The sequence below is a fragment of the Magallana gigas genome, chromosome 9, assembly GCF_963853765.1.
Source record: "Magallana gigas chromosome 9, xbMagGiga1.1, whole genome shotgun sequence".
Classification (NCBI taxonomy): domain Eukaryota; kingdom Metazoa; phylum Mollusca; class Bivalvia; order Ostreida; family Ostreidae; genus Magallana; species Magallana gigas.
In genome coordinates, this window is record NC_088861.1 from 8,382,537 (window position 1) to 8,407,488 (window position 24,952).

General features: G+C 32.0%; 2 long non-coding RNA genes across 4 annotated transcripts in view; one reads left to right on the forward strand and one right to left on the reverse strand.

Annotated features, from left to right (window-relative positions):
• Window positions 1–24,952, forward strand: part of LOC136271319 (uncharacterized) — a 182,320-nt gene that overhangs the window by 13,505 nt on the left and 143,863 nt on the right. The window lies entirely within an intron of this gene.
• On the reverse strand, window positions 4,760–10,060 carry LOC136271716 (uncharacterized). Its single transcript, XR_010709664.1, has 2 exons — window positions 8,990–10,060; window positions 4,760–5,052 (listed from the first exon to the last, which is right to left on the reverse strand). It is a non-coding gene; the product is annotated as an uncharacterized lncRNA (long non-coding RNA).

The window sequence follows — 24,952 nt, forward strand, 5'->3', positions numbered from 1 at the left end:
AATTTTCAAACTTTGAGGCACAATAATGCTTCATAATCCCTGAAAGTTTCATGTAAATCTGTTGAAAACTTTTTGAGATATTAAGCTTTGAAAAAGTCAGAAAAATAAAGAAAAAGAAAAATAATAATAATGAAAAAGAAACAATAGAATAACAAGAGGGTCTTCCGTTGAAAACGGAAGACCCTAACTAGATTCGATCTCGTTGCGAGCAACGAGTGGGTCTTCCGTCCAATTTTTGAATAGATAAGATTAAACTTATCAATTCAAAGATAAAATCGTAGATCTAAGCGAAAAAAAGAGAAAAAAATTTTGCGGCACTCGAGGCTTGAACCCGGGTCGCCTGGGCCATGTCCACGACTATAACGACTGAGCTACTCGGACTCCGCTTCAGAACTTTGACGCTTAATTTCTCGAGAATGCCTTGATCGATTTTAAAACTAATTACATATTCTTAATCAGTAAAAGGGTCACTATAAGGTGTAAAAATTTCAAAGAAAAATATTGAAAAATAAAAAAGTCGAAAAATTCAATTTTCCAAATTTCCTTCCGGTGACGACCGGAAGTAACGGCGGACATTCTCTATACCGAGGTACATTAGAAAAACGGTAGATCTATCATTTCTGAAAATTTCAGCCTTTTATCTTTATTCGTTTTTGAGAAACCCGACAGACAAAATCGACTTTTTGAAATCGTAAACGGACGATAACTTCTGACCGGAAGTATTTTTTCAAAAAATAAAAATTATATATCAGGTTTAGATAAAAACACGTTTATATTGAAAATTTGAGCGAAATCGACCCAGCCATCTCCGAGAAATCGTCTGCACAAAATCGGTAAGAAAAAAAAAGAATAATAATAATAACTAGAGCAAAGCTCGTTGCAAAGCAACGAGTGGGTCTTCCGTTAATGTCGGAAGTAAAGCTGGAAGTTCCTGAAAGAAGCAGAGCTCTTAAACCAATAACAAGAGTAACTAAAATAAAAAGATGAAAAAATCGAATTGTTCCTGGTACGACTTAACAAAATACGAATGATTTTTGGTACGACTTAACAAACACCTTTCTGATTTCAAGAACGACTTAACAAAAAAAATCCGAATGTGTTCAAGTACGACTTAACAATTATTTTTCGTACGACTTAATTTTACTTTGAACATTACGCTATTTTTTAAACCAAGGACGCGGAATCAAAATTTCCGGAAAAATCAATTTTTAAACCCCTATATCTCTGTAATGCATCGTCCGATTTTAAAACGGCTTTCGGTGTTAGATTCAGCTTAATAAAATTTCAAGCCTCTATCTAAAAGCATTTTTGAAAAACGCCGCGGACAAAATGACTTTTTGAAAATTTTAAAAATGACGTTACGTCAAAACGGAAGTGACACTGTCAAAAAAACTTTAACATCTTTGAGGGATAATAGTAACAAATTATCTCTGAAAGTTTCATAAAAATCGGTTGGAAACTTTTTGAGTTATAAAGCCGAGAAGGAGTCAGAAAAAAAAAGAAAAAGTATAATAATAATAACTAGAGCAAAGCTCGTTGCAAAGCAACGAGTGGGTCTTCCGTTAATGTCGGAAGTAAAGCTGGAAGTTCCTGTAGGAAGCAGAGCTATTTAACCAATATCAAGAGTAACTAAAATAAAAATATGAAAAAAATCGAATTATTCCTGGTACGACTTAACAACACCCGAATGATTTTAAATACGAATTAACAAAAATCTTTTCGATTTCAAGAACGACTTAACAAAAAAAATCCGAATGTGTTCAAGTACGACTTAACAATTATTTTTGGTACGAGTTAATTTAACTAAAAAGCTATTTTTTAAACCAAGAACGTGGAATCAAAATTTCCGGAAAAATCAATTTTTAAACCCCGATATCTCTGTAGCGCATCCTCCGATTTTTAAACAGATTTCAGTTTCGTAGTCAGCATGACAATTACTGTAAGATACGCACGTTTAATTTCAAAAAATCGAAAAACATGAAAATTGAAAAAAATTGGTTCTGCTTCCGGTTTCGACCGGAAGTGTTCGAATTGAGTTTCCAGCCTTATGTCATAAGTAAAAAGGTAGTTCTACCTACTCTGTAAATCTCATAGCTTTATCTAAAATCACAAAGGAGAAAAGCTCCGGACATAATCACTTTTTAAAACGTTAAAAACATCAATATCTGACGAATTTGATGACGTCATCAAATAATTTTTTCATATCATAGAGATCTTTAAAAAACACATAAAATCTGAAAATTTCAAAGCAATCGATGCAAGCGTTTTTGAAATATTCGAGTTGGAAAAAAAATAAAAAGAATAATAATAATAAGAACTAGAGCAAAGCTCGTTGCAAAGCAACGAGTGGGTCTTCCGTTAATGTCGGAAGTAAAGCTGGAAGTTCCTGTTGGAAGCAGACCTCTAAAACCAATAACAAGAGAAACTAAAATAAAAAGATGAAAAATATCGAATCATTCCTGGTACGAATTACCAAAATCCGAATGATTTTAAGTACGACTTAACAAAAACCTTTCCGATTTCAAGAACGACTTAACAAAAAAAATCCGAATGTATTCAAGTACGACTTAGCAATTATTTTTGGTACGAGTTAATTTTACTTTGAACATTATGCTATTTTTTAAACCAAGGACGCGGAATCAAAATTTCCGGAAAAATCAATTTTTAAACCCCGATATCTCTGTAATCCATCGTCCGATTTTCAAACGGATTTCAGTTTCGTATTCAGCATGACCAGCTCTACAAACCTCGTAAACATTTGAAATTAAAACGAAAAATTCGAAAATTCAAAAATTTTAAAACGCTTCCGGTTTGGACCGGAAGTGACGGAAACTAAATTCCAACCTTATGTCCAAATAAAAACGGTCAATGCTTCAACACAGAAAATTCCCAGTCTTTATCTTAAAGCGTTTTTGAAAAACGCCCTGGACAAAATCACTTTTTTAAAATTTAAAAATTAACGTAACGTAAAAACGGATGTGACGTTGTAAATAAAAATTTAACATCTTTGAGGCACAATAATGCTACATCATCCCTGAAAGTTTCATGTTAATCAGTTGAAAACTATTGGAGATATTAAGCTTTGAAAAAGTCAGAAAAATAAAGAAAAAGAAAAAAAATAATAATAAAAAGAAACAATAGAATAACAAGAGGGTCTTCCGTTCAAAAACGGAAGACCCTAACTAGAGCAAAGCTCGTTGCAAAGCAACGAGTGGGTCTTCCGTTAATTTCAAGAGTAAAGCTTGATGTTCCTGCAAGAAGCAGAGTGTTTAAATCAATAACAAGAGCAACTTAAAGTAAAACATAAAAAAAATACGAATGATACTATGTACGAACTAACAAAAACCTTTTCGATTCTAAGAACGACTTAACAAACAAATAATTCCGAAGGTGTCAAAGTACTTAAATAAAATCGAATTATTTTTGGTACGTGTTTGAACTTTACGCTATTTTTGAAACAAAAACGCAGAATCAAAATTTCCGAAAAATCAATTTTTAAACCCCGATATCTGTTATGCATCGTCCGATTTAAAAACGGATTTTAGTTTTGTACTCATCATGAAATATACCGTAGGTTACATATGTGTAATTTTTAATATTGAAAAACAATGAAAAACTAAAACAAGAGGCAAATGGGCCACGTCGCTCACCTGAGGAACAATAGGTATGATAAAATCAGCTTAATGGAGTCACAATGCAAACTATCTGGACAATGTACAATAATACATGTAGATCCTGTATAAATAAAATCCATTCCCCCCCCCCCCCCTAAATATTCTTATGTTTATAATCATTAGTTCCTTTTCTAAAAGGATGATTTTATATTGATTTAATAGTCATATCGCATGTTGAGTATTGCAGTTCTCAAAAAGATCCTTAACAAAAGTTTATATATGGGATATAAACCTACATCAAACTCTGAACCTTCTTGTGAGGCCAAAGAACTGTCCTGGGGCCAAAGTCTTAACAATTATAAAGAATCATCTGCCTGATTAGTTTCTTAGAAGAAGATTTTAAAATATTTATTCTATATATTCCTATGTTAAATCCCCCACCCATTGTGGCCCAAACCTATCCCTGGGGTCATGATTTTCACAACTTTGTATCTACACTACCTGAGGATGCTTCCACATAAGTTTCAGCTTTTCTGGCTGATTAGTTTCTGAGAAAAAGATTTTTAAAGATTTTCTCTATATATTTCTATGTAAAAATCCATTCCCCCATTGTGGCCCCACCATACCACCTGGGACTATGATTTGAACAAACTTGAATCTACACTACCTGAGGATGCTTCCACTTTAATTTGAGCTTTTCTGGTCTAATAGTTTTTGAGAAGAAGATTTTCAAAGATTTTCTCTATATATTCCTATGTAAAACTTGATCCCCCTCTTGTGGCCCCTCCCTACCCCCGGGGACCATGATTTGAACAAACTTGAATCTACACCACATGAGGATGCCTCCACACAAGTTTAATCTTTTCAGGCCGAATAGTTTTTGAGAAGAAGATTTTTGAAAAATACCAACATATTTTCAATAATTCTCAATTATCTCTCCTTTAAAGAGGGCGTGGCCCTTCATTTGAACAAACTTGAATCCCCTTCACCTAGTGGTGCTTAGTGCCAAATGTGGTTGAAATCTGCCCAGTGGTTCTTGAGAAGAAGATGAAAATATGAAAAGTTTACAACAACGACGACAAATTGTGATCAGAAAAGCTCACTTGAGCCTTGGCTCAGGTGAGCTAAAAACAAAATAAAGGAAACATAATTGCATACTTTTATTGAAAAACAAATTTTCACAGCTAACAATTGTAAATTACTTTAAACAGCCATAATTTTGTTTGTTATAATTTCTTATCAAACACAAACCACAACAAGGCATGATGCTTTCTTAAAGTTCCATTACAGTAACTGTTCATGAATTATCCGATTTAATTTGAATTACTGGTAAATAGTCTGTAGAACACATTAAGGAATATGCATGTGGGTAGAGGTGACAGGTTAACCTCAAGAGCTGAAAAGAATCAACAGGTAAAAACCATGTGGCCACCAATATCTGAAATTAAAAAAATAAATAAGCTGTGTTAATACATGTACCAGTACTAATAATAGCTGTGTTTACATTAACATATGCATAGTATTTCTGAAAAAAAATACACTGACCATGCAGTGTAATTAGTAAGACATATCCCGATACGTGACATTAGATGGCACAGGACAGTTTTTTGATACATTTCATTGTAGCGTGGGGACGTGTGTCTTCGGAACCCTGTAACTAGAATTTCCTCAGTTCCCATTCAGCACAAATACCTTTAATTCACTCTTTATAAGGCCAATGACCAATTTCTGAAGAAAATTAATAGTCAAAACCTGTAAAATTTTCTACATACTGGTTTTTATGAGATTTTGACCCTATCATATTTTGCTAATTTTTCAGCTTTTAAGACCTCCCCCAGCCAATTCCCTGCAAAGGGTTGACCTTCTGTTCGATGTGCATGTTGCACCATCACATGTCAGAAACTTACCGGTGTATAGTTTATAATGTCCCATCCACCTACTTTTCGTGTTATTTACCCTTCCGTCTGTAACTTTCATTTTCAATGTCTAAAGTCAACACAACAGTCATAGCTGCAGGTTTCGCATTTTACTTCTGAATCTCATGTACCTAACATATGGGGCCTACATATTGCATATCAATTTCAACAATACACATCCCTCTAACTAATTCTAAATCATTAAAAATCATTTCATGAATTTTAGCAACACTCATAAGCCTTCAAGTACAGCAACTCTCAATTTTACAAAAATATTGACGGGAACTTTATCCAAACTGTCCCTTGCTACCTTTAACTTACACTAACATTCTCTGAAAAGTCATCTTGTCTTAAACTTACAAAGCTTATGCTATTCTGAGAAAAAGTATACCTCAGTTTGCCAATTCCATTAAGGATTAAGAAAAATATGGCCATTTAAGTGAACCCAGCATTTCCACTTTCCTCTATTTAACACAGATTCATAGGGCTCTCCATAAATAAAGCATCTTTAGAGGTCAACTGTTGTTCAACCTCCCTAAATAAGAAACCTTATTCAAAACTACATACATATACATGATATTATCATGACAAAAGCATCACATCACTTAGAAATACCCTTACATGTATACCCTCCCCCTATTTTTTGATTTTCCTAAGAAGCATTAGTTTGAACACCTTAACCTAATATTATGAAACTTGTGGCAATTCTCTTGAGTCATTTCTCACACATATTTGAAAACAACCATCACTGATATTGAAAATTGATCTTTTCTTGATAAATGGATGAAATGTAACATTTTTTTTCACAAAAACACATGCCGCCATACATGTGATTTCTTGTTTTCATGAAACAGTAAGCTTATAGTCATATTTAGTGAATATCTTATTTATTCTGGTTTCTAGTCTCCTTTTAACTTTGCTAAAATAGTGAGACCTACAAGTGTGATGTCTGCTCTTAATTAAAATGAAACTCAAACACAACCGGGTACCTGGGGAAGGATGAGAATTCCATGATAAATGTTCAAATTTTACATGTTTTCCTACATTTTTGATGCATATATACAATAAAAGGGTAAAAATATTTTGTTTCTTGATCATTTCGAGAATAATTATTATAGCAGATGTTATTTCAAGGTCAAATGTACATTTACATATCCAACATGTAATGGTAATGGAGACAATTGGAAAGAGGGGGTGGCTTTTTGAATTCTGTAATTATATCTAAAATATCACTTTTGGATAGGAAGGAGCAGAAACTTGAGTTTTTTTTACTCAAGTTGATAACTGCATTTGTCTACATGTGAATTTTATTTGAAAGAAAAATATGCTGTTTTAAAAAAATTGAGTTATATAAGTCAGGTTGCTTAATGTTATTTCATGAAATCAGACAGCAAAATTGCTGCAAATTTATGATTAAATAATTCAATTGATCAAAACTCTTTTACAGTATTAATTCTTATCTCGGTAATTAACTTAAGCCTATTAATTGTCATCATGATAGGAAATACCTATACTTTCTAAGCCAATTTACTCTAGTGGTGGTCATTCTACAAATTGATTTACCGGTACTTCCCTTGTATATTATAGCTAATAAATCATGTAATGACATATATAACTAACAAAATCATCCATTTTCCCAAAATAGACAACTTTTGGTACAAAATCCACTCAAAATTACAGTTAAATGAGAAATCTGAAATACCATGTAGTCTTGAAACTTACACTAACATTCTCTGAAAAGTCATCTTGTCTTAAACTTACAAAGCTTATGCTATTCTGAGAAAAAGTATACCTCATTTTGCCAATTCCATTAAGGATTAAGAAAAATATGGCCATTTAAGTGAACCCAGCATTTCCACTTTCCTCTATTTAACACAGATTCATAAGGCTCTCCATAAATAAAGCATCGTTACCTAATCTTTTAGAGGTCAACTGTTGTTCAACCTCCCTAAATAAGAAACCTTATTCAAAACTACATACATATACATGATATTATCATGACAAAAGCATCACATCACTTAGAAATACCCTTACATGTATACCCTCCCCCTATTTTTTGATTTTCCTAAGAAGCATTTAAGTTTGAACACTTTAACCAAATACTATGAAATTTAAAATAAAATGCTTCTATTCTGATCAATTGAATTTTTAAGCAGCGTGAAATTAAAACCATAGCAATTGATACTTTAGTAAAAATCATGAAATTTTAACACGGTGGAATTAAAACGACCTACAGTATTTCATCCGAACAGCCTCAACATATAATTTTCTGCTATACCATTTTTTATTAAATAAATTCTACTAAGTTTTTTTTGGCAAATAAATTTAGCGAGGATTTTTTTCTCTTTCCTTATTAATGACAGGTTTTAAAAACAATATTATGTTTAGTATGTATAAAATTCCATAAACAATTTTACAAAGCTTTGGATTTTAGTTGTACAATGAAAAAATGAGGGATTGCATGATAATACATGCTCATTTTGAAATTTAAAGCATTGTTGATTTCTTTTACTATAGAGATATGCACAAAATGATGTTGCTCTGTGATGCTTTGCCAAGATTAAAAGCATGAGAGAGAGAGAGAGAGAGAGAGAGAGAGAGAGAGAGAGAGAGAGAGAGAGAGAGAGAGAGAGAGAGAGAGAGAGATCTGAGGCACATGTAGTAAAAATTATTACATACATTTGTCTTACTGTAAAAACTGTTTACAATGTAGATGTGTTCTGCATGTAAAGTTTACCTAAAATGAATCAATAAAATTCAATATACCGGTATATAAAAGATAAACTAATCTCAAAGAATTTACAATGTTCTGTGAAATAATCAAATCTTGAGAAGAATGTTTTATAGATATCAGGGAACATTAACCTAAAATCTGAACTAAAAGTTCTTTTCATCTTGCACTCTGATTTACATGCTCTTTCACAGGCGATAATCATATATAACGGTGAGCCAGACAAAAGTTCTAATTTTAATTAGACTGAATATTTACCATGTCAAATATATTTATTTAATTAAGCACAAGCCTGTCTGAGTTCTTTAATTCATTAATTAAGTGGGGATAATATGGTAAAGATCTGCTATTTTCAAATATTTAGGGTAAAGTTATCATCATGCAAACATGCACTCTAATTACAACATTCTACTCTTGTGTGCCTTTGGACCCCCACCTCTTTTAATTGCACTGTTTTACAGTGTGGGGTGTGTTGTTCAATACAAAATAAGACATACATATACATAATAATAAATAGAAATTCAAACGAGTAGTGTGCAAAACATACACGTGAAAATACATTGGACAGATAATATCCCGAGATTTCTCTGACTCAAATGCCCGCTTTTATATTATTACGCACGTCAAAAGCGGAGGTTAGAGTCAGAGGAATGTCGGATTAGATTGAAAAGTGCACAAACACTTTGAAAAGAAAAAGTCAATACGACATATCCTGTATTGAAACATACCTTTATAATCTGTCATGCGTTAGTTGAGCTGAAATTTCCACTATCGCCGTCTTGCAGGCCATTCTTCTGACACACCGCTATCAGCTGTTGTTCGCAGTCAAAACATGGCGAGTTGACATGGTGAATCGTACGATAATTATTTCGATTAAAACTAAGCAGACTAATAAAAACTAACAACGTAATTATCGACCGAATTAACGAAATTGTTTCAATAAACACTCTGATTAACTATATAAAAAAGGAGTTCGGTTTTATGACCTGTACGAAATCTTTTCAGCAGGAGTTACTTTAGGTGTGAATTTTGCACTATTTTTTAAACCAATAACGAGGAATCAACATTTCCGGAAAAATCAATATTTAAACCCCGATATCTCCGCAATGCAGTATCCGATTTTAAAACGAATTGAAGTTTTGTATTTAGCTTTGCAAACTAAATAGTATGCTTATAATTTTATGTTTTTTATAAAGTTTTATGATCAGTACGAATTGTTACAGTAGAAGTTACTTTCAGTGTGAATTTTGCACTATTTTTGAAACCAAGAACGCGGCATCAAAATTTCCGGGAAAATCAGTTTTTAAACCCCGATATCTCTGTAATGCATCCTCCAAATTTTAAACGGTTTTCAGCATTAGACTCAGCTTAAAAAGCTCTACAAAATACGTATAGGTTTTTTGTTTGATCAAAAAATTCATTTTTTCAAAAAATTTGATTCGCTTCCAGTTTCGACCGCAAGTGACAGATTTTTATTATATAGCTTCATTACAGAGGTAAATTGACCAAATCATAACCATTAAAAATTTCAAGCCTCTATCCTAAAGCGTTTTTGAGAAAAGTCCCGGACAAAATGACTTTTTTAAAATTTTAAAAATGACGTCACGCCAAAACGGAAGTGACGTTGTCTTTAAAACTTTAACATCTTTGAGGGACGATAACTTGCTAAAATCTCTGGAAGTTTTATTGAAATCAGTTGAAAACTTTTTGAGTTATGAAGCAAAAAAGGAGTCAGAAAAAAAAGAAAAAGTATAATAACTAGACACGATCTCGTTGCGAGCAACGAGGAGGTCTTCCGTTCGATTTTTAGAATGAAATATGGCATCACTGACTTTGATTTTCGACAACAAAACATGTTATGGAAAAAGGAGTGAAGTACTTATGTTTTATTGTACGCTTTTTATAAGTTCTCTTGTTTTTTAAATACTTGCATTTCTTCTAATTAAGATAGAAACGATCAAACTTGTTTACCTCTGGTCCCTAAAAATCCTAATTGGGTAAAGAAAATCACTATATTGTTAGGATATATAAACGTATTATACCTAATCTAGCCTTAATAACCTTTCACAAAATTGCTCTCATTAAAGGGCTATAGATAAAAGATTTTAGAGCACTTTGATCCCCTAATTTAAGGGGCCAGTCCCTTTTCTTGATATCAAATGAAAAGATATTTAATTCTGAACACATTTTGTCAACAAGTGTTTAGAAAATCGTTACCGTTCTGGGGATATATGAGAAAGAAGGTTTTAGGGGCCGATCCCTTATCTCCTTATAGGGGCCGTTTAGCGAAATTTTGAAGGATGCATATTGTTATGAACATTAATTTGAACAACTTTTCTTCTGTATTGCATTTCAAATTATTTTTCCTTTCTGAGATATGAGTGATCGAAATTTTGGACTTTTGGCCCCTAAAAACCCTTAATTACGTAACACATAATAAAATCATTACATTGCTTGGATACATAACCGTAAGATAAACATATTTGCTTCTATAACCTTACAAAAAATATCCCTCAGTAAAGTGCTACAGATTAAAGACTTTAGAGCCCTTTGGTCCCCTAATTTTAGAGGCAAGCCCCTTTTTCTTGATATTAAATGAAAGGTCATTTAATTCTAAACAAATTTTGTTCAACAAGTGTTTAAAAAACCGTTACCGTTCTGGCGATATATGAGAAAGAAGGTTTTAGGGGCCAATCCTTTATCTCCTTATAGGGGCCGTTTAGCGAAATTTTGAATGTTGAATATTGTTAAGAACAATAATTTGAACAACTTTTCTTCTGTATTGCATTTCAAAATATTTTTGCTTTCTGAGATATGAGTGATCAAAATTTTGGACTTTTGGCCCCTAAAACCCCTTAATTACGCAACACATAATAAAATCATTACATTGCTTGGATACATTACTGTGAGATAAACATATTTGCTGCTATAATCTTTTACAAAATATCTCTCAGTTAAGGGCTACAGATTAAAGACTTTAGAGCCCTTTGGTCCCCTTATTTTAGGGGCCAGCCCCTTTTTCTTGATATCAAATGAAAGGTCATTTAATTCTAAACAAATTTTGTTCAACAAGTGTTTAGAAAATTGTTACCGTTCTGCAGATATATGAGATAGAAGGTGTTAGGGGCCGATCCCTTATCTCCTTATAGGGGCCGTTTAGCGAAATTTTGAAGGTTGAATATTGTTAAGAACATTAATTTGAACAACTTTTCTTCTGTATTGCATCTCAAAATATTTTTGCTTTCTGAGATATGGGTGATCGAAATTTTGGACTTTTGGCCCCTAAAAACCCTTAATTACGTAACACATAATAAAATCATTACATTGCTTGGATACATTACTGTGAGATAAACATATTTGCTTCTATAACATTTCACAAAATATCTCTCAGTAAAGGGCTACAGATTAAAGAATTTAGAGCCCTTTGGTCCCCTTATTTGAGGGGCCAGCCCCTTTTTCTTGATATCAAATAAAAGGTCATTTAATTCTGAACACATTTTGTTCAACAAGTCTTTAGAAATTCGTTACCGTTTTGGAGATATATGAGAAAGAAGGTTTTAGGGGCCGGTCCCTTATCTTCTTTTAGGGGCCGTTTAACGAAATTTTGAGAGTTGAATATTGTTGAAAACGTTATTCTAAACACTTTTTCTTTTACACTGCTTATCAAAATATTTTTCATTAAGGAGATATAGATGATCAAAGTTTTGAACTTCTGACCCCTAAAAATCCCTAATTACGTAACATATGAGAAAGGCATTTTATTGTATGGGTACATAACAGTAAGACAAACAATTTTGCTTCTATAATTTATAACAAAATAACTCTCAGAAAAGAGCTACAAATCAAAGACTTTAGACCCATTTGGGTCCCTAATGTTAGGGGCCAGCCCCTTTTTCTTGGTATTAAACGAAAGCTCTTATAAATATAAACTTTTTTTGCTATACAAGTTTTAACAAAATATTTTTGAGAAAAGAGATAAACAAAGAAAACCACAAAAAATCATGACTTTTTTTAAATATTTATTTTCGGGTCCAGGCGAGCTTATAGGCTCTTTGAGCTAGACATTGATGATTGCCTTTAGACATATCTTCAATCTTTTGTCTATCATCCCTGAAAATTTGAACTCAATATCTTTTACCGTTTAGGAGGAGTTCAATGGACAAGCAGACCCTAAAAAAATCACTAAATCGTCAATATCTCAGAAACGGAAATGACGTCATCAATATAAAAAATTTCCAATAAGGTTCAGATCAACTTCTATTAGATCTGAAAGTTTCATAAAAATCGACCAAGCCGTTTACGAGAACTCGCGTGCACAAAATTTGTAAGAAAAAAAAAGAAAAAAAACTAGACACGATCTCGTTGCGAGCAACGAGGAGGTCTTCCGTCCGATTTTTAGAAGAAAATATGACATCATCGACTTTTGATTTTCGACATCAAAACATGATATGGAAAAAGGAGTGAAGTACTAATGTTTTAAAGTATTGCTTTTTAGGTCTATTACATTGCTTTTTAAAATACTTGCATTTCTTCCAAATAAGATTGAAAATATTAAACTTGTTACATCTGGTCCCTAAAAACCCTAATTGGGTAACGCAAGAGCAAATCATCATACTGTTAGGATATGTAGACGTATTATACTTAATCTAGCTTTAATAACCTTTCACAAGATGGCTCTCATTAAAGGGCTATAGATAAAATTCTTTTAGAGCCCTTTGATCCCCTAATTTAAAGGGCCAGCCCCTTTTTCTTGGATTCAAATGAAAGGACATTTAATTCTGAACACACGTTGTCAACAAGTGTTTAAAAATTCATTATCGTTCTGGAGATATATGAGAAAGAAGGTTTTAGGGGCCGATCCCTTATCTCCTTAAAGGGGCCGTTTAACGAAATGTTGAAGGTTGCATTTTGTTAAGAACATTAATTTGAACAACTTTTCTCCTGTATTGCATTACAAAATATTTTTCCTTTCTGAGATATTGGTGATCGAAATTTTGGACTTTTGGCCCCTAAAAACCCTTAATTACGTAACACATAATGAAATCATTACATTGGTTGGATACATAACTGTGAGAACAACATATTTGCTTCTAAAACCTTTCACATAATATCTCTCAGATAAGGGCTACAGATTAAAGACTTTAGAGCTCTTTGGTCCCCTTATTTGAGGGGCCAGCCCCTTTTTCTTGATATTAAATGAAAGGTCATTGAATTCTAAACAAATTTTGTTCAACAAGTGTTTAGAAAACCGATATTGTACTGGAGGTATATGAGAAAGAAGGTTTTAGGGGCCGATCCCTTATCTCCCTATAGGGGCCGTTTAACAAAATGTTGATGGTTGCTTATTGTTAAGAACATTAATTTGAACAACTTTTCTTCTGTATTGCATTTCAAAATATTTTTCATTTCTGAGATATGGGTGATCAAAATTTTGGACTTTTGGCCCCTAAAAACCCTTAATTAAGTAACACATAATAAAATCATTACATTGGTTGGATACATAACTGTGAGGTAAACATATTTGCTTCTATAACCTTTCACAAAATATCTCTCAGTAAAGGGCTACAGATTAGAGACTTTAGAGCCCTTTGATCCCCTTATTTGAGGGGCCAGCCCCTTTTTCTTGATATTAAATGAAAGGTCATTTAAATTTAAACAAATTTTGTTCAACAAGTGTTTAGAAAACCGATACCGTTCTAGAGATATATGACAAAGAAGATTTTAGTGGCCGATCCCTTATCTCCTTAACGGGGCCGTTTAACGAAATGTTGAAGGTTGCATATTGTTAAGAACATTAATTTGAACAACTTTTCTTCTGTATTGCATTACAAAATATTTTTCCTTTCTGAGATATGGGTGATCGAAATTTTGGACTTTTGGCCCCTAAAAACCCTTAATTACGTAACACATAATGAAATCATTACATTGGTTGGATACATAACTGTAAGATAAACATATTTGTTTCATAACCTTTCACAAAATATCTCTCAGTAAAGGGCTACAGATTAAAGACTTTAGAGCCCTTTGGACCCCTTATTTGAGGGGCCAGCCCCTTTTTCTTGATTTCAAAGAAAAGGTCCTGTAAATAGAAACTTTTTTTACATTACATGTCTTAACAAAATAGTTTTCAGAAAAGAGATAATTAAAGAAAACCAGAAAAAATTTCGACGTTTTTTCCATCTCAATTTTCGGGTCCAGGCGAGCTTCCGCGCCTTTCAAGACAGATCAAAATGAAAATAAAATTACAAATCTACATTCTTTTGTCTACGTTCCCTGAAAGTTTGAACTCGATATCTTTTATAGTTTAGGAGAAGTTCCACGGACAAGCAACCCCCCTAAAAATCGCTAAAACGTCAATTTCTCAAAAACGGAAGTGACGTCATCAATATAATAAAAAACCTATCAGGTTTAGATCATTATCTAACAGATGTGAAAGTTTCATGAAAATCGGCCGAGCCGTTTCTGAGAAATCGCGTGCACAAAAATTGTAAGAAAAAAAAGAAAAATAATAATAATAGGGAAAAAGAAATCGTACGAAAACAATAAGGTCTTCCGTTGGAAACGGAAGACCTTAATAATAATAATAGGGAAAAAGAAACAAAGCAAAAACAATAAGGTCTTCCGTTGGAAACGGAAGACCTTAATAATAAAAAGAAACCGAAGAAAAACAAAAGGGTCTTCCGTTGGAAAACGGAAGACCCTAATAACTAGATTCGATCTCGTTGCGAGCAACGAGTGGGTCTTCCGTCCAATAATTTATTTTCACATGATTTAAAAAAAAATAAAAAAAAATTCAAAATATTTCAAATTCATCCAATCATTTCGACAAAGATGTCATTAGACGCAGAATTGTAAGTGCAACTTAGATATCATGTTTGAAAATTATTCTGATGTCATTTAAACACGATTTAATTAAATTTAAATTTTTTAAAAAAATTTAAATTCATCCAATCAATCCGAGAAAGATGTCATTGGACGCAGAATTCAAAGCACAACTTAGATATTATGTTTAAAAATTAGTCTGATGTCATTAAAACACGATTTGATTAAATTTAAAATTTTCAAAAAATTTAAAATCATCCAATCAATTCGACAAAGATATCATTAGACGCAGAATTCAAAATGCAACTTAAATATCATGTTCAAAAATTTTTATGATCTCATTTAAACACGATTTAATTAAATTTAAATTTTTTAATTTTTTTTAAATTCATCCCATCAATTCGAGAAAGATGTCATTGGACGCAGAATTCAAAGCGCAACTTAGATATTATGTTTAAGAACTAGTCTGATGTCATTTAAACACGATTTTATTAAATTTAAAATTTTCAAAAATTTTAAAAATCATCCAATCAATTCGACAAAGATGTCATTAGACGCAGAATTCTAAGCACAACTTAGATATCATGTCTTAAAATTAGGCTGAAGTCATTTTAACGCGATTTAAATGAGTTTAAAATTTTTAAAAAATTTAAAATTCATTCAATTTATTTGAGAAAGATGTCATCAGACGCAGATTTGTAAGCGCAACTTAGATATTAAGTTTTAAAATTAGTCTGAGGTCATTTTAATGCAATTTAAATGAGTTTAACATTTTTAAAAAATTTAAAACTCATCCAATCATTTCGACAAAAATGTCATTAGACGCGAAATTCTAAGCACATCTTAGATATCATGTTTTAAAATTAGGCTGAGGTCATTTTAACGCGATTTAAGTGAGTTTAAAATTTTTTAAAAATTTAAAATTCATTAAATTTATTCGAGAAAGATGTCATCAGACGCAGAATTGTAAGCGCAACTTAGATATTATGTTTTAAAATTAGTCTGAGGTCATTTTAATGCAATTTAAATGAGTTTAAAATTTTTTAAAAATTTAAAATTCATCTAATCAATTCGAGAAAGATGTCATCACACTTAAAATTGTAAGCGTAACCTAAATATCATGTTTTGAAATTAGTCTGAAGTCATTTAAACACGATTTAATTAAATTTAAAATTTTCAAAAATTTTAAAAATCATCCAATCAATTCGAGAAAGATGTCATTAGAGGCAGAATTGTCAGCACAACTTCAATATTACATTTAAAAATTAGTCTCAGGTCAATTTATTAAGATTTAATTAAATTTAAAATTTTTTAAAAATTTATAATTTATCCAATCAATTCGAAAAAGATGTCATCAGACGCAGAATTGTAAGTGCAACTTGGATATTATGTTTTAAAATTAGTCTGAGATCATTTTAACACGATTTAATTAAATTTTAAATTTTAAAAAAAGTTAAATTTCATACAATTAATTCGATAAAAATTTCATTGGACAAAAAATTGTAAGCGCAACTTAGATATTATGTTTTAAAATTAGTCTGAGGTCATTTTATAACGATTTAATTAAATTTAAAATTTTCAAAAAAATTTAAATTTCATCCCATCAATTGGAAAAAGATTTTATTAGACGTAGAATTAAAATGCAACTTAGATATTATGTTTTAAAATTAGTCTGAGGTCATTATAACACATTTAATATGAGTTTTAAAATTTAGCTTCCCTACTCGGAATTTCCAGACAATGATTTTTCTCGTGATGCTAGTCTATCATGTCCTCTATCGTTCCTGAAATTTTCAGCTTTCTATCTTTTCTCGCTTTAAAATAGATGTGTGGACAATGAAAACTCATCGAAAGTGTGTTCTATATCTTGACCCCGGCTAGCTTCCGTACTCGGAATTTCCGGACAATGATTTTCCTCGGGAGGCTATACGATCATGTCCTCTATCATTCCTGAAAATGTCAGCTTTTTATCTTTGGACGTTTTTGAGGAGATGCGTGGACAAGACGTTTTCGTCAAAAACGTGTCCTATATTTTGACCCCAGCTAGCTTCCGTACTCGGAATTTCCGGACAATGATTTTCCTCGTGCGGCTAGACGTTCATGTCCTCTATCATTCCTAAAAATTTCAGCTTTCTATCTTTGGACGTTTTTGAGGAGATGCGTGGACAAGACGTTTTCGTCAAAAACGTGTCCTATATTTTGACCCCAGCTAGCTTCCGTACTCGGAATTTCCGGACAATGATTTTCCTCGTGAGGCTAGACGTTCATGTCCTCTATCATTCCTGAAAATTTCAGCTTTCTATCTTTGCTCGTTTTTGAGGAGATACGTGGACAAGAACTTTTTAAAAAATGACAAAATGGCGGATAAGTCCGAACCGGAAGTGATTTTTACAAAATAAAAAAAAGCGTATCAAGTTTATATAATAATAGATCGATGCTGAAAATTTGACAAAAATCGGACCACCCATCTCAAAGAAATCTTCTGCACAAAAATTGTAAAGAAAAGAAAAAGAAAAAAAACTAGAGCAAAGCTCGTTGCAAAGCAACGAGTGGGTCTTCCGTTAATGTCGGAAGTAAAGCTGAAAGTTCCTGTAAGAAGCAGAGCTCTTAAACCAGTAATAAGAGAAAGTAAAATAAAAAGATGAAAAAACGAATAATTCCTGGTACGACTTAACAAAATCCGAATGATTTTAAGTACGACTTAACAAAAACCTTCTTGATTTTAAGAACAACTTAACAAAAAAAATCCGAATGTGTCTAAGTAAGACTTAACAATTATTTTTGGTACGAGTTAATTTTACTATTAACATTACGCTATTTTTTAAACCAAGGACGCGGAAACAAAATTTCCGGAAAAATCAATTTTTAAACCCCGATATCTCTGTAATGCATCGTCCGATTTTCAAACGGATTTCAGTTTCGTATTCAGCATGACCAACTCTACAAACCTCGTAAACATTTAAAATTAAAACGAAAAATTCGAAAATTCGAAAATTTTAAAACACTTCCGGTTTAGACCGGAAGTGACGGAAACTAAATTCCAGCCTTATGTCCAAAAAAAAACGATCAATGCTTCAACACAGAAAATTCCAAGTCTCTATCTTGAAGCGTTTTTGAAAAACGCCCTGGACAAAATCACTTTTTTAAAATTTAAAAATTGACGTAACGTTGAAACGGAAGTGACGTTGTAGTTGAAAATTTAACATCTTTTAGGGACGATGATGTTACATAATCCCTGAAAGTTTCATGTTAATCCGTTGAAAACTTTTTGAGATATTAAGCTTTAAAAAAGTCAGAAAAATAAAGAAAAAGAATAATAATAATAACTAGAGCAAAGCTCGTTGCAAAGCAACGAGTGGGTCTTCCGTTAATATCGGAAGTAAAGCTGGAAGTTCCTGTATGAAGCAGAGCCCTTAAACCAATAACAAGAGTAACTAAAATAAAAAGATGAAAAAAATCGAATTATTCCTGGTACGACTTAACAAAATACGAATGATTTTACGTACGACTTAACAAAAACCTTTCTGATTTCAAGAACGACTTAACAAAAAAATCCGAATGTGTTCAAGTACGACTTAGCGAAAATTTTTGGTGCGAGTTAATTTTACTTTGAACATTACGCTATTTTTTAAACCAAGGACGCGGAATCAAAATTTCCGGAAAAATCAATTTTTAACCCCCGATATCTCTGTTATGCATCGTCCGATTTTCAAACGGATTTCAGATTCGTGTTCAGCATAACAAACTCTACAAACCTCGTAAACATTTTTAATTAAAACGAAAAATTCGAAAATTCGAAAATTTTAAAACACTTCCGGTTTAGACCGGAAGTGACGGAAACTTATTTCCAGTCTTATGTCTAAATAAAAACGATCATTGCTTCAACACAGAAAATTCCAAGTCTTTATCTTTAACCGTTTTTGAAAAACGCCCTGGACAAAATTACTTTTTTAAAATTTAAAAATTGACGTAACGTAAAAACGGAAGTGACGTTGTAGTTGAAAATTTAACATCTTTTAGGGACGATGATGTTACATAATCCCTGAAAGTTTCATGTTAATCCGTTGAAAACTTTTTGAGATATTAAGCTTTAAAAAAGTCAGAAAAATAAAGAAAAAGAATAATAATAATAACTAGAGCAAAGCTCGTTGCAAAGCAACGAGTGGGTCTTCCGTTAATATCGGAAGTAAAGCTGGAAGTTCCTGTATGAAGCAGAGCCCTTAAACCAATAACAAGAGTAACTAAAATAAAAAGATGAAAAAAATCGAATTATTCCTGGTACGACTTAACAAAATACGAATGATTTTACGTACGACTTAACAAAAACCTTTCTGATTTCAAGAACGACTTAACAAAAAAATCCGAATGTGTTCAAGTACGACTTAGCGAAAATTTTTGGTGCGAGTTAATTTTACTTTGAACATTACGCTATTTTTTAAACCAAGGACGCGGAATCAAAATTTCCGGAAAAATCAATTTTTAACCCCCGATATCTCTGTTATGCATCGTCCGATTTTCAAACGGATTTCAGATTCGTGTTCAGCATAACAAACTCTACAAACCTCGTAAACATTTTTAATTAAAACGAAAAATTCGAAAATTCGAAAATTTTAAAACACTTCCGGTTTAGACCGGAAGTGACGGAAACTTATTTCCAGTCTTATGTCTAAATAAAAACGATCATTGCTTCAACACAGAAAATTCCAAGTCTTTATCTTTAACCGTTTTTGAAAAACGCCCTGGACAAAATTACTTTTTTAAAATTTAAAAATTGACGTAACGTAAAAACGGAAGTGACGTTGTAGTTGAAAATTTTAAAACTTAGAGGCACAATAATGCTTCATAATCCCTGAAAGTTTCATGTAAATCTGTTGAAAACTTTTTGAGATATTAAGCTTTGAAAAAGTCAGAAAAATAAAGAAAAAGAAAAATAATAATAACTAGAGCAAAGCTCGTTGCAAAGCAACGAGTGGGTCTTCCGTTAATGTCGGAAGTAAAGCTGGAAGTTCCTGTAAGAAGCAGAGCTCTTAAACCATTAACAAGAGTAACTAAAATAAAAATATGAAAAAATCGAATTATTCCTGGTACGACTTAACAAAATCCGAATGATTTTAAGTACGACTTAACAAACACCTTTCCGATTTCAAGAACGTCTTAACAAAAAAAATCCGAATTGTTCAAGTACGACTTAACAATAATTTTTGGTACGAGTTAATTCTGCTTTGAACATTACGGTATTTTTTAAACCAATGACACGGAAACAAAATTTCCGGAAAAATCAATTTTTAAACCCCGATATCTCTTTAATGAATCGTCCGATTTTAAAACGGTTTTCAGTGTTAGATTCAGCTTGATAAGCTCTATAAAACACATATTCATTTTTGATTTGATCAGAAAATTCATTTTTTCGAAAAATTTATTTCACTTCCGGTTTCGACAGGAAGTGACAGATTTTCAATTCGAGCCTTATTACAGAGGTAAATCGATCAATTCATAACCATTGAAAATTTCAAGCCTCTATCTTAAAGCGTTTTTGAGAAAAATCCGGGACAAAATGACTTTTTGAAATTTTTAAAAATGACGTCACGTCAAAACGGAGGTGACGTTCTCTTAAAATTTTTAACATTCTTAAGGGACGCCAACTTGCAAAAATCTCTGAAAATTTCATCAAAATCGGTAAAAAACCTTTTGAGTTATGAAGCAAAAAAGGAGTCAGAAGAAAAGAAAAAGAATAATAATAATAATAATAAAAAGAAACCGAAGAATAACAAGAGGGTCTTCCGTTGAAAACGGAAGACCCTAATGAAAAAGAAACAATAGAATAACAAGAGGGTCTTCCGTTGAAAACGGAAGACCCTAATAATAAAAAGAAACTAGAGCAAAGCTTGTTGCAAAGCAACGAGTGGGTCTTCCGTTAATGTCGGAAGTAAAGCTGGAAGTTCCTGTAAGAAGCAGAGCTCTTAAACCAATAACAAGAGTAACTAAAATAAAAAGATGAAAAAATCGAATTATTCCTGGTACGACTTAATAAAATACGAATGATTTTAAGTACGACTTAACAAAAACCTTTCCGATTTTAAGAACGACTTAACAAAAAAAATCCGAATGTGTTTAAGTACGACTTAACAATTATTTTTGGTACGAGTTAATTTTACTTTGAACATTACGCTATTTTTTAAACCAAGGACGCGAAAAGAAAATTTCCGGAAAAATCAATTTTTAAACCCCGATATCTCTGTAATGCATCTTCCGATTTTCAAACGGATTTCAGTTTCGTATTCAGCATGACCAACTCTACAAACCTCATAAACATTTGAAGTTGAAACGAAAAATTCGAAAATTCGAAAATTTTAAAACACTTCCGGTTTGGACCGGAAGTGTCGAAAACTAAATTCCAGCCTTATGTCCAAATAAAAACGATCAATGCTTCAACACAGAAAATTCCAAGTCTTTATCTTTAAGCGTTTTTGAAAAACGCCCTGGACAAAATCACTTTTTTAAAATTTAAAAATTGACGTAACGTAAAAACAAAAGTGACGTTGTATTTAAAAAATTAACATCTTTTAGGGACAGTGATGTGTCATAATCCCTGAAAGTTTCATGTAAATCCGTTGAAAACTTTTTGAGATATTAAGCTTTAAAAAAGTCAGAAAAATAAAGAAAAAGAATAATAACTAGAGCAAAGCTCGTTGCAAAGCAACGAGTGGGTCTTCCGTTAATGTCGGAAGTAAAGCTGGAAGTTCCTGTCAGAAGCAGAGCTCTTAAACCAATAACAAGAGTAACTAAAATAAAAAGATTAAAAAATCGAATTATTCCTGGTACAACTTAATAAAATACGAATGATTTTAAGTACGACTTAACAAAAACCTTTCCGATTTTAAGAACGACTTAACAAAAAAAATCCGAATGTGTTCAAGTACGACTTAGCAATTATTTTTGGTACGAGTTAATTTTACTTTGAACATTACGCTATTTTTTAAACCAAGGACGCGGAAAGAAAATTTCCGGAAAAATCAATTTTTAAACCCCGATATCTCTATAATGCATCCTCCGATTTTCAAACGGATTTCAGTTTCGTATTCAGCATGACCAACTCTACAAACTTCATAAACATTTGAAATTAAAACGAAAAATTCGAAAATTCGAAAATTTTAAAACACTTCCGGTTTGGACCGGAAGTGTCTGAAACTAAATTCCAGCCTTATGTCCAAATAAAAACGATCAATGCTTCAACACAGAAAATTCCAAGTCATTATCTTTAAGCGTTTTTGAAAAACGCCCTGGACAAAATAACTTTTTTTAAATTTGAAAATTGACGTAACGTAAAAACGAAAGTGACGTTGTACTTAAAGAATTAACATCTTTTAGGGACAGTGATGTGTCATAATCCCTGAAAGTTTTATGTAAATCCGTTGAAAACTTTTTGAGATATTAAGCTTTAAAAAAGTCAGAAAAATAAAGAAAAAGAAAAAAAATAATAATAAAAAGAAACAATAGAATAACAAGAGGGTCTTCCGTTCAAAAACGGAAGACCCTAATAATAATAACTAGAGCAAAGCTCGTTGCAAAGCAACGAGTGGGTCTTCCGTTAATGTCGGAAGTAAAGCTAGAAGTTCCTGTAAGAAGCAGAGCTCTTAAATCAATAACAATAGTAACTAAAATAAAAATAACTAGAGCAAAGCTCGTTGCAAAGCAACGAGTGGGTCTTCCGTTAATGTCGGAAGTAAAGCTGGAAGTTCCTGTAAAAGCAGAGCGCTTAAACCAATAACAAGAGAACTTAAAATAAAAATGTGAAAAAATCGAATATTCCTGGTACGACTTAACAAAATACGAATGATTTTAAGTACGACTTAACAAAAACCTTTCTGATTTTCAGAACGACTGAACAAAAAAAATCCGAATGTGTTCAGGTACGACTTAGCAATTATTTTTGGTGCGAGTTAATTTTACTTTGAACATTACGCTATTTTTTAAACCAAGGACGCGGAATCAAAATTTCCGGAAAAATCAATTTTTAAACCCCTATATCTCTGTAATGCATCGTCTGATTTTCAAACGGATTTCAGTTTCGTATTCAGCATGACCAACTCTACAAACCTCATAATTAATTGAAATTGAAACGAAAAATTCGAAAATTCGAAAATTTTAAAACACTTCCGGTTTGGACCGGAAGTGACGGAAACTTAATTTCAGCCTTATGTCCAAATAAAAACGATTAATGCTTCAACACAGAAAATCCCAAGTCTCTATCTTGAAGCGTTTTTGAAAAACGCCCTGGACAAAATCACTTTTTTGAAATTTAAAAATTGACGTAACGTAAAAACAAAAGTGACGTTGCAGTTAAAAATTTGACATCTTTGAGGCACAATAATGCTAAATAATCCCTGAAAGTTTCATGTATATCCGTTGAAAACTTTTTGAGATATTAAGCTTTAAAAAAGTCAGAAAAATAAAGAAAAAGAAAAAAAATAATAATAAAAAGAAACAATAGAATAACAAGAGGGTCTTCCGTTGGAAACGGAAGACCCTAAATATGAAAAAATCGAATCATTATTGGTACAACTTAAGAAAATCCGAATTATTTTTAGTACGAATTAACAAAAACCTTTCCGATTATAAGAACGACTTAACAAAAAAAATCCGAATGTGTGTTCAAGTACGACTTAAAAATTATTTTTGGTACGAGTTCATTTACTTTGAACATTTTGCTATTTTTTAACCAAGGACGCGGAAACAAAATTTCCGGAAAAATTTAATTTTTAAAATTGAAAAACATGAATATTAAGAAAATTGGTTTAGCTTCCGGTTTTGACAGGAAATGTCCGAATTTATCCTAGCCTTATGTCACAAGCTACATGCTAGATTTCTTGTTTACATCTCATTCTGGATTTCATTCACCATTGCAATAGCTATCAAGGTATATTCAATGAAAGACATAACAAATCAGGCTGAAACTAGGCACACATATAATTTTTGCTGTCCTTAATCAGGTCGGGTACACTACCTTACATTGAAAGCAAATTAAATGTGACAATATTTACATAAAAGAGGCTCTCTAATCTATTGAATGAGTCGCAAAGCATGACGTTCTACAATGTGTTTACTTTTCAACACATTCACTTGGTTTGTGGCTGTTTTATACACAATATTTAATAGCTTGCCTGAAAATTCGTACAAGTTGATTTTTACTTTAAAAGGTAAAAAGGGAAATATTACGTACTGTAGACTTTTCCCATGCATCCCATTAAAAAATAATGTTTTAATTTCTCAATTTTTGCTTCAAAAATCGATAAGTATCAATACACTGGCATACAAACGAATACAAGTACAAGCAATTTTTAATAAGAAAAATTGCATAATTGTTTATTGATGACTTAATTATTATTAATAAATGAATCACGTGAAAAACGTACCCGCTTTTTATTATATGATGGGTCGTACCTGTCTTTTAAATTTTGACAATGGGGTATCTAAATGGGTTGACATTTTTCAAATGTAAGCATAGAAATGAAAAGTCAGACATGATTTTCTATATTGATTTCTTAATTCTGATAAAAAATTGAAAATGAGTTTCCAAAGACCAATTCAATTGGTATATATTTCAATACGTTTTGTATACACCGAAACTGGTAGTGGCCGACAATGCCTTGCAACTCATTCATTCGATTGGTTTGTCAATAAAAGTAAACAGATAGCTAATTTTGTATGCAAATTTATGCCAACGTCACAGAATCTAGTGGTCTCGACCTGTACATGTGTGGATGACGTTTCTGTGTGTTTAGCTTATGTTATTGTGATGCTTAGAGTATTTCACTCCTCACGTTTTTATTTCATTGCGCAGATGATCACTATATTTCAAATGAATATGA